The sequence below is a fragment of the Pteropus alecto genome, unplaced genomic scaffold (assembly GCF_000325575.1).
Source record: "Pteropus alecto unplaced genomic scaffold, ASM32557v1 scaffold8, whole genome shotgun sequence".
In the NCBI taxonomy this organism is placed as follows: Eukaryota; Metazoa; Chordata; class Mammalia; order Chiroptera; family Pteropodidae; genus Pteropus; species Pteropus alecto.
In genome coordinates this window covers 5,668,917-5,679,693 of record NW_006494609.1, presented here as the reverse complement: position 1 = coordinate 5,679,693, position 10,777 = coordinate 5,668,917, and the positions used below count along the sequence as shown (strand labels likewise).

General features: G+C 35.0%; 1 protein-coding gene across 2 annotated transcripts in view; it reads right to left on the bottom strand.

Moving 5' to 3' along the window:
- NRXN3 (neurexin 3) overlaps positions 1–10,777 on the bottom strand; it is a 1,437,186-nt gene that overhangs the window by 1,229,553 nt on the left and 196,856 nt on the right. The gene's annotated exons all lie outside the window — the stretch shown is intronic.

Genomic DNA, 10,777 nt, shown 5'->3' with positions numbered 1-10,777 from the left:
AAAGAGCATCATTTTTAAATTATTTTTTGTTAATACTATTAATAATAGAAGTAGCCTTTATTATGTTGCAAATGCTATTCATAGCACTTTTCATGTAATATCTCATTCAATATCCCAATAATTTTATGAGATATGTGTGATTAGTATTCTCCTTATTTTAGAAATGAGGATACTGGTGTTGGGGATGCTAAGTAATCTGCCCATGGTCACATGATCATGGGTAGTTTCAGAATTTTAATCCAGACCCATCAAACTTTGGAACAAGTAACTTTAACTGCCTTGCTCTGCCACATTATATAGGTGCTCAGAGTAAACCCTAAATTATTTATATCTTTCATATTTGAAGTCCATGATCATTTATGTGTAACTCACCTTCAGGTTATTCTTTTGCTATATAAAAAGGTTTAAAGAATAGTATCATGTGCTCAAGATCTTAGAAAGGATGACCAAGCTTCTTAAAAGAGAAAACAGTTTCTAAGCCATTGTACAGCACTTATTTGCTTATAATTCATGTAAATATAAAAATCCTAAGAGTTATTATATATTCAACAAAAAATACTGATAAATCCATTTCATAAATCATTATTCTCATCACTGAATGCTCTTGAATGTGATTTTTTAATACTAAGCAATTGTTTATTCTAACTTTTCACTAATTTAGACTTTTCTTGTTATCAAAAAGTGTCAATTTTACTTCTCTTGTAAATTTTTTCTTCATAGACGTTAGCTTATTAATACTCATACTATCCTCACAGCAGATAGAAAGATGAGGCAGTGGCACCTGCCTCATCCTATCAACATTTAGAAGAACATGCATAGACCCTAAGCAGGCCAGTGGCACACAATGTACAATGCATAACAAACCACATCATTCATAATAGTTCATCACCCATTCAGTGATTCATCACTTGCTACATCCAGTGAGACTGAAACACCATTTTAAAGAGCACTATAACTCACTCTTTAAAGTCATCTGACTTTGGAATCCAGCAAACCTAGGATTAAATCCAGGCTCTGTAACTTACTACATAAAATTACCAAAACTAGTTACTTACAAACTAATAAATATATTCCTGTCCCACATTGCATTTTGGACTGTGCTAATTAGTTCACTGGTTAAATCAGAGTTAAATGTGAGTTATAGATTTAATCTTCATGTGGGCCAGTTAGCTTCATTCAGGTTAGCGAGTGGTCCATGCCAGACACTGGCTATTTGTGCAAGCGAAGGGGTATGATGTCTGCCTTTCGTCACAGAAATTCGAGGAAGAACACAGAGGAGACTGGGAGATGGTGAAGATGAATCATGATAATGCATCACTAGCAATCAGAGAGAAACTCAATGTATGTGCCCAATTTAGCAGTCATTCAACCATTTCCTTAAAAACGTTGTTGAGTATATCTCAAGAAGACTGAGACCAAGATTTGCATACTAAATCCATAATTTAGGGAATCATGAGGTTTAATTAAATGATGCCTGTAAGGCATCATGCACAGTCCAGGGAATGAGTAGTTGAAATGCCTTCAAGATCCTTCACCAGCTCACTAGAATCCAAGCCTTTTGAGGATTCTTAGGTCGACATATTTTTATAGTGCCTTTTCCCATGTTTTTAATCCCATGAAACCAACTAAATACTTGAGGGTTAGTAGACTGACAGCTAGGCAAAATTTTTATAAAAGATTCCCATAAAGCGCAAGAAGGGAAAACTGTTGCCTACTGGGGAAGAAGGGAGGGAATGTTAAATCCCAAACACACAACCAGTAAAAATGCCATCAAATAAAAGAAGTCAGCTCAAACTTTCTTTAGAAGTCACTAAAATTTTCAGACTAATCTTTCTGCCTTTTACCTACTGCATTAGGAATGGAATAGATGGACGGAATAACTGCTACTTCTTGACTCGAAGGTCAACTCATAATAAGAGACTGCTATATTTTTTCTATTTCTGAGAGAAATTTCCCATCAAGGAGAAAAATATCTTTTTCTGCCATGGCCACACTATCCCCTTTCGATAGTCCCAGTAGAATAAAGTAAAATGTTTTGCAGTTATTTCTCTGCAAAACTCAAAATTGAGGGAAAAGAAAAAGAACAAAACTCAAAATAGCCAATCATTTTAGTTTCTGTTCCTTATGCCTTAAAAGTAAATAGCAATGAATGCGGTATAGATGAAAAGTCCCAGAAAATTTCCCCTCATTACAATTCATTCTATTTTCCCTCTGAACTATCAGCATATTGAAAATGCTTTGCATTTTTCCAGAGGACTTGTTCTACAGTTCCACAAACAGGACAACTCAATGGCTAGAGGCAACAGTAACATAAGCAACTGAAGACCATGACAGTACTATGGACATTCCAAGGATCAAGCCAGACTTGGGGATGATTAGGGTACTAGCAAATACAAATTACTGTCAAAAATAGCCAATGCGTAGCCAGTTATTAAGGCCCAGCTAAGCATGGGTTCACAAGGCAGCAGATAAAAGCTGAGTGTGATAGGGCAGGGCAGAGTAGTTGGAGGCTGGTAGCAGAATAAGCGTAAACAGAAAAAAGGTTCCAGGCTATGAGTAGCGGTAAGACAAGATGAAAAATTCTCATCCCCTGAGCTAGAGAGCTTTGAGGAGAGTCTGGTACCTTAGATAGCTCTCTGGGGGCCTTACTTTGAGTCCCTGAAGTCAGCCTATAACTGACCATCTGATGATCTATCAGTTATACATTTTTGAGATGCTTTGGTGTGTTTGAAACAAATGCACAGACTTTCACTTCAGGGAGAATGGAATAGACACACTTATTCCTCTTCCTTCTATTAAGTGCACCCCCAAAACCATAAACATTATATATAAAACAAACCTAAAAAGACTGAAAAAATTGAGAGATGGTTAACTTACTAAAGAATGACTTAACAATTAGTTCTCCGGGTTTTTTTCCTCTTCTATCTCAGACTAAATGCTGGAGAAATTGGATGGGGAACACCATAGAGTGCAAATGGAAAAAAAAAAAAAAACAAGGCCCCATCAAAAGCCTACTATTTCCAGCTAAAAAAACTCAGGAAATGTCTAGGAATACACAAAACTTTTTAAAATTTTTTCAATTACAGTTGACATATATTGATTTCAGGTATAAATTATAGTGATTAGACATTTCGCCCCATCAAAAGCCTACTATTTCCGGCTAAAAAACTCAGGAAATGTCTAGGAATACAGAAAACTTTTTAAAATTTTTTTCAATTCCAGTTGACATATATTGATTTCAGGTATAAATTACAGTGATTAGACATTTATATAATAATTGCTGTACTCTAATCAAATGCCAGAGAACAAGTGTGGTTCCACCTGTGGTTCTACCCAGATCAACAAAGACCAAAGCCTATCCTTGCCAGGCTTTAATGAGGCATCCTAACCTTCCTACCTGACCTGTGTGGTATCAGAGAAGGCCAAGTGAGGGACAAGACTTTCATCTCTGTCATGCAATAACAAAAACTCCCCATCTACATTGGTGTTAACTGAGACCACATGGGGAGCCTGGATTGTTTCTTTTACTCCGACTTGGCAGCGGCAAGGCACCACTCTCCATCCTCTCTAGGTTTGTTTCAGAGGAGACTTCTCACTACCACCCAGTGGTAATGAGGCAATTCTTCTACCACCATAAGAGTATAAGTGGAGGCCAGATGAGGAGCAGTAACCAGGCATCCCTACCACTCCCAGACAGGGAGGTATCAGTAGAAGCCTAGTGGGGAGATAGGTCTCCAAACTCTACCCAGGAGTAACAAGCCCCATCCTCAGGTATCAATGGTGAGTTGGGAACCTCGATTTCTACATCCATCAGGCAGTAAGAAGGTGGCTCCCACCATCTTTCGCTGACAGAATAATGTCAGATAGAGCCAGGTAAAATAGAAAGTTTAAATAAGAATCAGAGTCTCGTAACATGCTAACTAAAATGTTCGGAGTTCAATTAAAGATTATGAGTCATAGCAAGAACAAAGATAATCTCAAATGGAATGAAAAGAAACATCAATAAATGCCAACAGTGAGATAACAGAGATGTTAGAATTATGTGACAAAGATTTTAAAATGGCCGTCACAAAAGTGCTTCAATGAGCAATTACAAACATATTTGAAACAAATGAAAAAGTAGTCTCAGGAAAGAGATAAAAGTATCAGCAAATAAAGAGACAGTATAAAGAAAACAAAATGGATATTTTAGAACTGAAAAAACAAAATAACCAAATGAAAAGCTCGGTGAATGAACGTAACAGCAGACTGGAGGACAGGGAGGCAAAAATCATTGAACTGGATGATAGAATAGAAATGACCTAACCCGAACAACAAAGAGAATAGAGAAAAAAAATGAACAGAGCCATAGGGACCTGTGGACTATAACAAAAGATGTTAACATTTATGTCACTGAAGTCCCAGGAAGAAAGGAGAAAGGAGGCATGACAAAAAAGTACTCGAAAAAGTAATCACTTTAAACTTGACAAATTTGGTAAGAGATATCAACCTATAGATTCAAGAAGATTAGTGATCCACAATCAGATGAAATCCCCCCAAAATCCACATCATGATATATGCAATAGACTAAACTGTGTCTTCAACAATTCCTATGTGGAGGCCTGAACCGCAGCATAACTGTTTTTGGAAACAGGACTTTTAAGGAGGCAGTTAAGGTTAAATGAGGCCATATGAGTCGGGCCCTAATCCAATAGAATTAGTGGCCTTATTAGAGAGAGAGACCTCTCTCCACCTCCAAATGAGGACTTAGCAAGAAAAAGACATCTACAAGCTGGAAAGAGAGCTCTCACCAGAACCCAACCATGCGAGCATCCTGACCTCAGAGGTCCAGCTTCCAGACCTGTGATAACATGAATTTCTGTTGTTTAAGCCACCTGGTTTATGGTATGGCATCATAGTCAAACTTCCAAAATTAAGAAGAAAAAAATTTGATGAAGTCAGAGAAAATATGGCACATTAATAGAAAAATAATTTAAATGACAGTAGATTTCCCATCGGAAACCTTAGAGACCAGAAGCAGCAGCGCAACGTTTTTCAAATGTCGAAAGAAAACAACTGTCAAACTAGAATCTTTAATGAAAATGTCCTTCATGAATTAGGGGAAATTAAGATAATTTCGGATGAAAGAACATTTTAAAAATTTGTTGCCAGCTCAGCTATCTTAAAATAATGGCTAAGGAAGTTCTGTAAATAGAAGGAATAATAAAAGAATCTTAAAACGTTAAGAAGGAAGGAACAACACAGTAACCCAAAATATAGGTCGGTAGATTTTTTTGTCTCTCCTTGACTCTTTTAAATTATGTCTGACAATTGAAGTAAAAATTATAACACAGTCTGATGTAGTTCTAAATGCATGTAAACAAACATTCAAGGTTATATTGTAAGTGCGAGAGGGTAAAGAGACACAAAGGGAGGTTTGTGAGTTTCTACACTTACATAAAGTGTTGAAATGATGACACCAGTAGACTATGGGGTATGTGTGTGTGTGTGTGTGTGTGTGTGTGTGCGCGCGCGCGCGCACGCACATGTGTTGCTGTGTAGCACCTAAAGCAACCACTAAAAAGTTATACAAAAAAGTACATTTAAAACACTGTAGATAAGTCAAAATACTAAATCTAAAAATGTTCAAGTAATCAACAAAAAGGCAGGACAAAGAAAAGATAAATAAATAGAACAAACAGGAAAAAAACCCCAATAGAATGGTAACCTTCATATAAATAAGGCCTAACATATAAATAATGACATTAAATATAAAAGGTCTAAATATATGAACTAAAAGACAGAGAATGGCAGGACAGATTAAAGACATGACCCAACTAAATGCTATCTAGAAGAAACTCACTTCCAAAATGTTGATAGAGACAGAATGAAAGTCAAATGATGAAAAAACATATATCATGAGAACATTAATCAAAAGAAGCATGACTGGCTTTATTAACATCAAGTAAATTAGACCTCAGAGCAAAACAATTACCATATACAGACAGGATTATTATATAGTGAAAAGATCAATCCACCAAAAAGACATAATCCTAAATGTGAATGCACCAAACAACAGGGCTACAAAACACAAGCAAAAACTGTTCAAAATGAAAGGAGAAATAGACAAATCCAATTATAGTTGGAAATTACATACCCCTTTCACAACAACTGACAAAACAAGTAGATAGAAAATCAAAAAGATATGGAATAACTCTATAACACCATCAACCAACAATATCTAATTGACACTTATGGAATACCTCACCCAAAAGTAGAAGAATACACAGTATTTTCAAGCGTCCATGGAATATATACCAAAAATAACTCACATCCTGGGCCATGAAACAAATCCAAAAAAATATTAAAAGAATTGAAATCAAACAGAGTGTATTCTTCAAAGTGAAATATAATTACAAAGAAATAATAGGAAATTCTCCAAACAGTTGTAAACCAAACAGGACATTTCTAAATAACATAAGTCAAACACCAAGTCTCAAGAACCAAATAATACATTAAACTAAAAGCAAGTAAATATATAACATGTCAAAATTTGTGGGATATAGTCAAAGCAGGGCTGAAAGGGAAATTTACAGCACTAACTACATGTATTAGAAAAGTGTAAAGTCTCAAATCGATCAACTCTCTCGCATTTCAGGAATCTAGAAAGAGTAAAATAAATCCAAATGCAAGGAGAAGAAAGAATAAAGATATGAGCAACTAATGAAAATAGAAAAACCACCTAGAAAATTAATGAAACAAAGAGTCTTTGAAAAGACTAATAAAATTGGAAAAACCTTGCCAAGACTGACAGAGGAAGAAATGAGAGAAGACACAAACTATCAATATCAAGAATGAAATAGAAACTATCACTATACACCCTGCAGACTCCAAAAGAATAAGAAAGAAATACTACAAACAATTCTACATACATAAATTTGGCAATTTAAGTGAAATATGCCAGTTCTTCAAAAAACACTACCACAATTCACTCAGTATGAAATAGACAATTTGAATAGTCACTTAGCTATTAAGGAAATTGAATTTATAAATAAAATACTTCCTAAAATGAGATCTTTAGGCTCAGATGGTCGTACTAGATAATTCTACCAAAAAATTAAAGATTTAACAATTATTCTATAGAACAGATTACTGACAACAGAGGAGGAGGGAACACTACCATTTATTTTATGAAGCTAATATTACCCTGATACCAGAATGAGACAAAGTACAAAAAAAGCACAAAAAGGAAAGCTACAGATCAATAGCTTTCCTGACTAGAGAAATAGAAATTCTTTTTAAAATATTCACAAATAGAATTTAGCAATATATCCAAAGAATTATATACTATGACCAGCTGAGTTTATTCCAAGGATGCAAGGTTGGTTAAATATTCAAAAATGTATCAGTGTGATTCACTATGTCATCAGGCTAAAGAAAATTCACATAATTATGTCAATTGATGCAGAAAAAGCTTTTAACAAAAAGGTAACATCCACTCATGATATATATAAAAAAAAAAACCTCAGAAAAATTAGAATAAAAAAAGAACTTCCTGATCTTGACAGAGAGCATTGACAAAAACGACTACAGTTAACAATGGCAAATGACTGAATGCCTCCTCTTAAGATCAGAAACAAGCCAAGGATGTCTCACATTCTTATTCAACAATGTATTGGAAGTTCTATCCAGTGAAATAAAGCAAGAAAAGAAAATGCATACGGAATTGAAGAAAGAAAGAAAACTACCCTTATTTGCAGATGATTTTCTATAGAGAAAAAAAAACAAGGAAACACACACAGACACCTACAACTAATATGTGAGTTTGGCAAGATCACAAAACACCAGATAAACCTATAAAAATCTCCTGTATTTCTACATACTAAAAATAAACATGTGAATGCCATAATTTAAAATATAACATTTATAATTACTTAGAAAATATTTAGTACTTGGATATAAATCTAACATTACTTGTATGCTGAAAAATACACAATGCTGATGATAAAAGTCAGTTTTTAATAAATTTTGAGACATACTATGTTCGTGGATTGGAAAACCTAACATAGTAAATGTTTCGATTCTCCCAAAATGATATGCAGGTCTAACACAAATTCTGTCAAATTTTGGCAAGATTTTTTTGTAGCTATATCAAAGCTTATTTTAAAATTTATATGGAATGGAAAAGGAACTAGAATAGCTAAAATATATTTAAAAAGAAGAATGAAGTAGGAAGAGTCAGTCCACCCAATTTCAAAACTTATACAGCTACAGTAATTAAGCCTATAAGGTATTGGTGGAGGATAGACATGTAGACCAATGGAACAGAATAGATAACCCACAAATAGACTTACACAAATACCCTCAACTGAGTTTTGATGTGTATGCAAAGGCAGTTCAAAGGAGAAAAAATTACTCCTTGTAACAAATGGTGCCGGAACAACCATACATCGTATGTTTAGGCAAAAAATCGAATCTTGATTTGTCTCATACTTTATACAAAAATTATCTCAAAATGGATCACAGACTTCAAAGTACAGTAGTACCCCGTTTACCCAAGGGGGATACGTTCCGAGACACACAGTGGATGCTCAAACTTCAGGAAGTACTGAGTCCTATGTATATGTTTTCTGTTCACATCTTCCAGTCACCATTTAATGCCTTTTCCATCCTAACTAAGCACTTATCACACACTGTGGCCAAAATTTTTGCAGTTTGAGGTGTGACAGCAAAACTAGCATGAATTTTTTTCCTTCCTCACACTTCAGGGGCAGAATATTTATTCTTACTGTAGATCTTAGCAACCTCAACATATGATTTTTTTTCTCTCCTTATTAAGTTGAGAACGTTCACCTTTTCACTTAAAGGCAGCACTTTACGATTTCTCTTTGGCGTACCCAAATTAACATCACTACTCTTGCACTTTGAGGCCATTATTAAGTAAAATAAGGCTTACCTGTAATACCACGACAGTGAATCCGATAACCAAATGGCCACTAAGTAACTAATGTCCCAGGAGCAACTACCATGTGGACATGCTAGACAAAGGGATAATTCACATCCTGGGCAGGATGGAGCAAGAAGAAGTAAGATTTCATCACGCTACTCAGCATGGTGTGCAATTTAAAACTTATGAATTGTTTATTTCTAGAATTTTCCATTTAATATTTTGGGCTGTGATTGACCGTGAATAACTGAACCACACAAAGCAAAACAACAGCTAAAAAGGGACTACTGTAAAATGTGAAAGTATGAAAATTTTTAAGAAAAAAATATAAGAGAAATTCTTCAGGATATAGGGCTAGGCAAAGAGTTCTTAGACTTGACACCAAAGCACAATTCACAAAAGGAAAACTCGATAAACTGGTCTTCATCGAAATTATAAACCCTTGCTCTGTGAAAGACCATGTAAAAAGAATGAAAAGACAAGCTACAGAATGGGAGAAAATATTTTTTCCCACGTATCTAACAAAAAGCTAGTATCTAGAATATGGAAAGAATTCTCAAAACTCAACAGAAAAAAATCCATTTAGAAAATGGGCAGAAGATCTGAACAGATATTTCATTGAAGAGGCTATACAGATGGCAAACAAGCAGATGAAAAGACATTCGACATCATTAATGATTAGGGAAATGCAAATTAAAACCACGGTGAAATATCAGTACACACTTGTCAGAATGGCTAAAATAAAAAGTAGAGACCATGCCACTCTGTTAAGAATGTGCAGAAAGTGGATCATAGAGACATTGCTAGTAGGGATATAAAATCATACAGCAACTCTGAGAAACTCTTTGGCTGTTTCATAAAAACCTAAACATGCAACTACCTGGCAATTGCACTACTGAGTATTATTCCAGCAAAATGAAAATGTATGTTCACATAAAAGTTTGTGCACGAATGTATATAGCAGCTTTTCCCAGGATAGCCAGATCTGAAAACAACCCAGATATCCTTCAACAGATAAACGGTTAAAAAATTGTGGTATTTTGTTAAATGAATAAAGTAAATCCCAAAGGTTGCATAATACATGACTCCATTTGTACATTATTCTTGAAATGGCGAAATTATACAAATGGAAAACAGATTAACTCCCTATTTGAGATAAGTTGCCGGAGTTTAGTGAGGGGGTTAGACGTGAAGAAAGTGGGTCTGGCTATGAAAGGCCAACTTGAAGGATCCTCGTGGTGATGGAAATATTCTGTATCTTGACTCTATTGATGTCAACATCCTGCCTCTGCTATCGTACAAGAGTTTCAGAAGATGTTTATCACAGGAGGAAACTGTAAAAGTACTCAGGATCCCTCTCTATTATTTCTTACAACTGCAAGTGAATATGCAAATATCTCTAAATAAAAGGTTTAATTTTAAAGAAGTAAACAAAAAGTTCACATGCATTCTCTGATGACTTCACTGGCCGGGTTGTTTCCCTGGAACTCTGTATGTAACATGAGCTCTGCCCCTAACTGCAAGGCATAATCACTAAAGAATGGTCTTCTCTTTTGTCGTAGATTAGTGAAAATTCTAGAGCTCTGAGAAGATGTTCCTCTCTTCTAACTCAACCCCAAGCCTCAGATTCTCAAAGATAATACGAATCAAGTCTCTCTTTCTTTTACCCACTTTACAATACTCTAGGAATTACAATTATTCTTTTGGTGAATAAAATGTCTTTAATATTTAGCCTCATTCTTCCCAAACGTAATTTACCCTATTTACCAAATATAATTTTATCCTATATGAAGCACTTCTGTCTGCAGGAGATAGTACCCAAACAACTTTCAAAGGGGTAACCAGCATTAA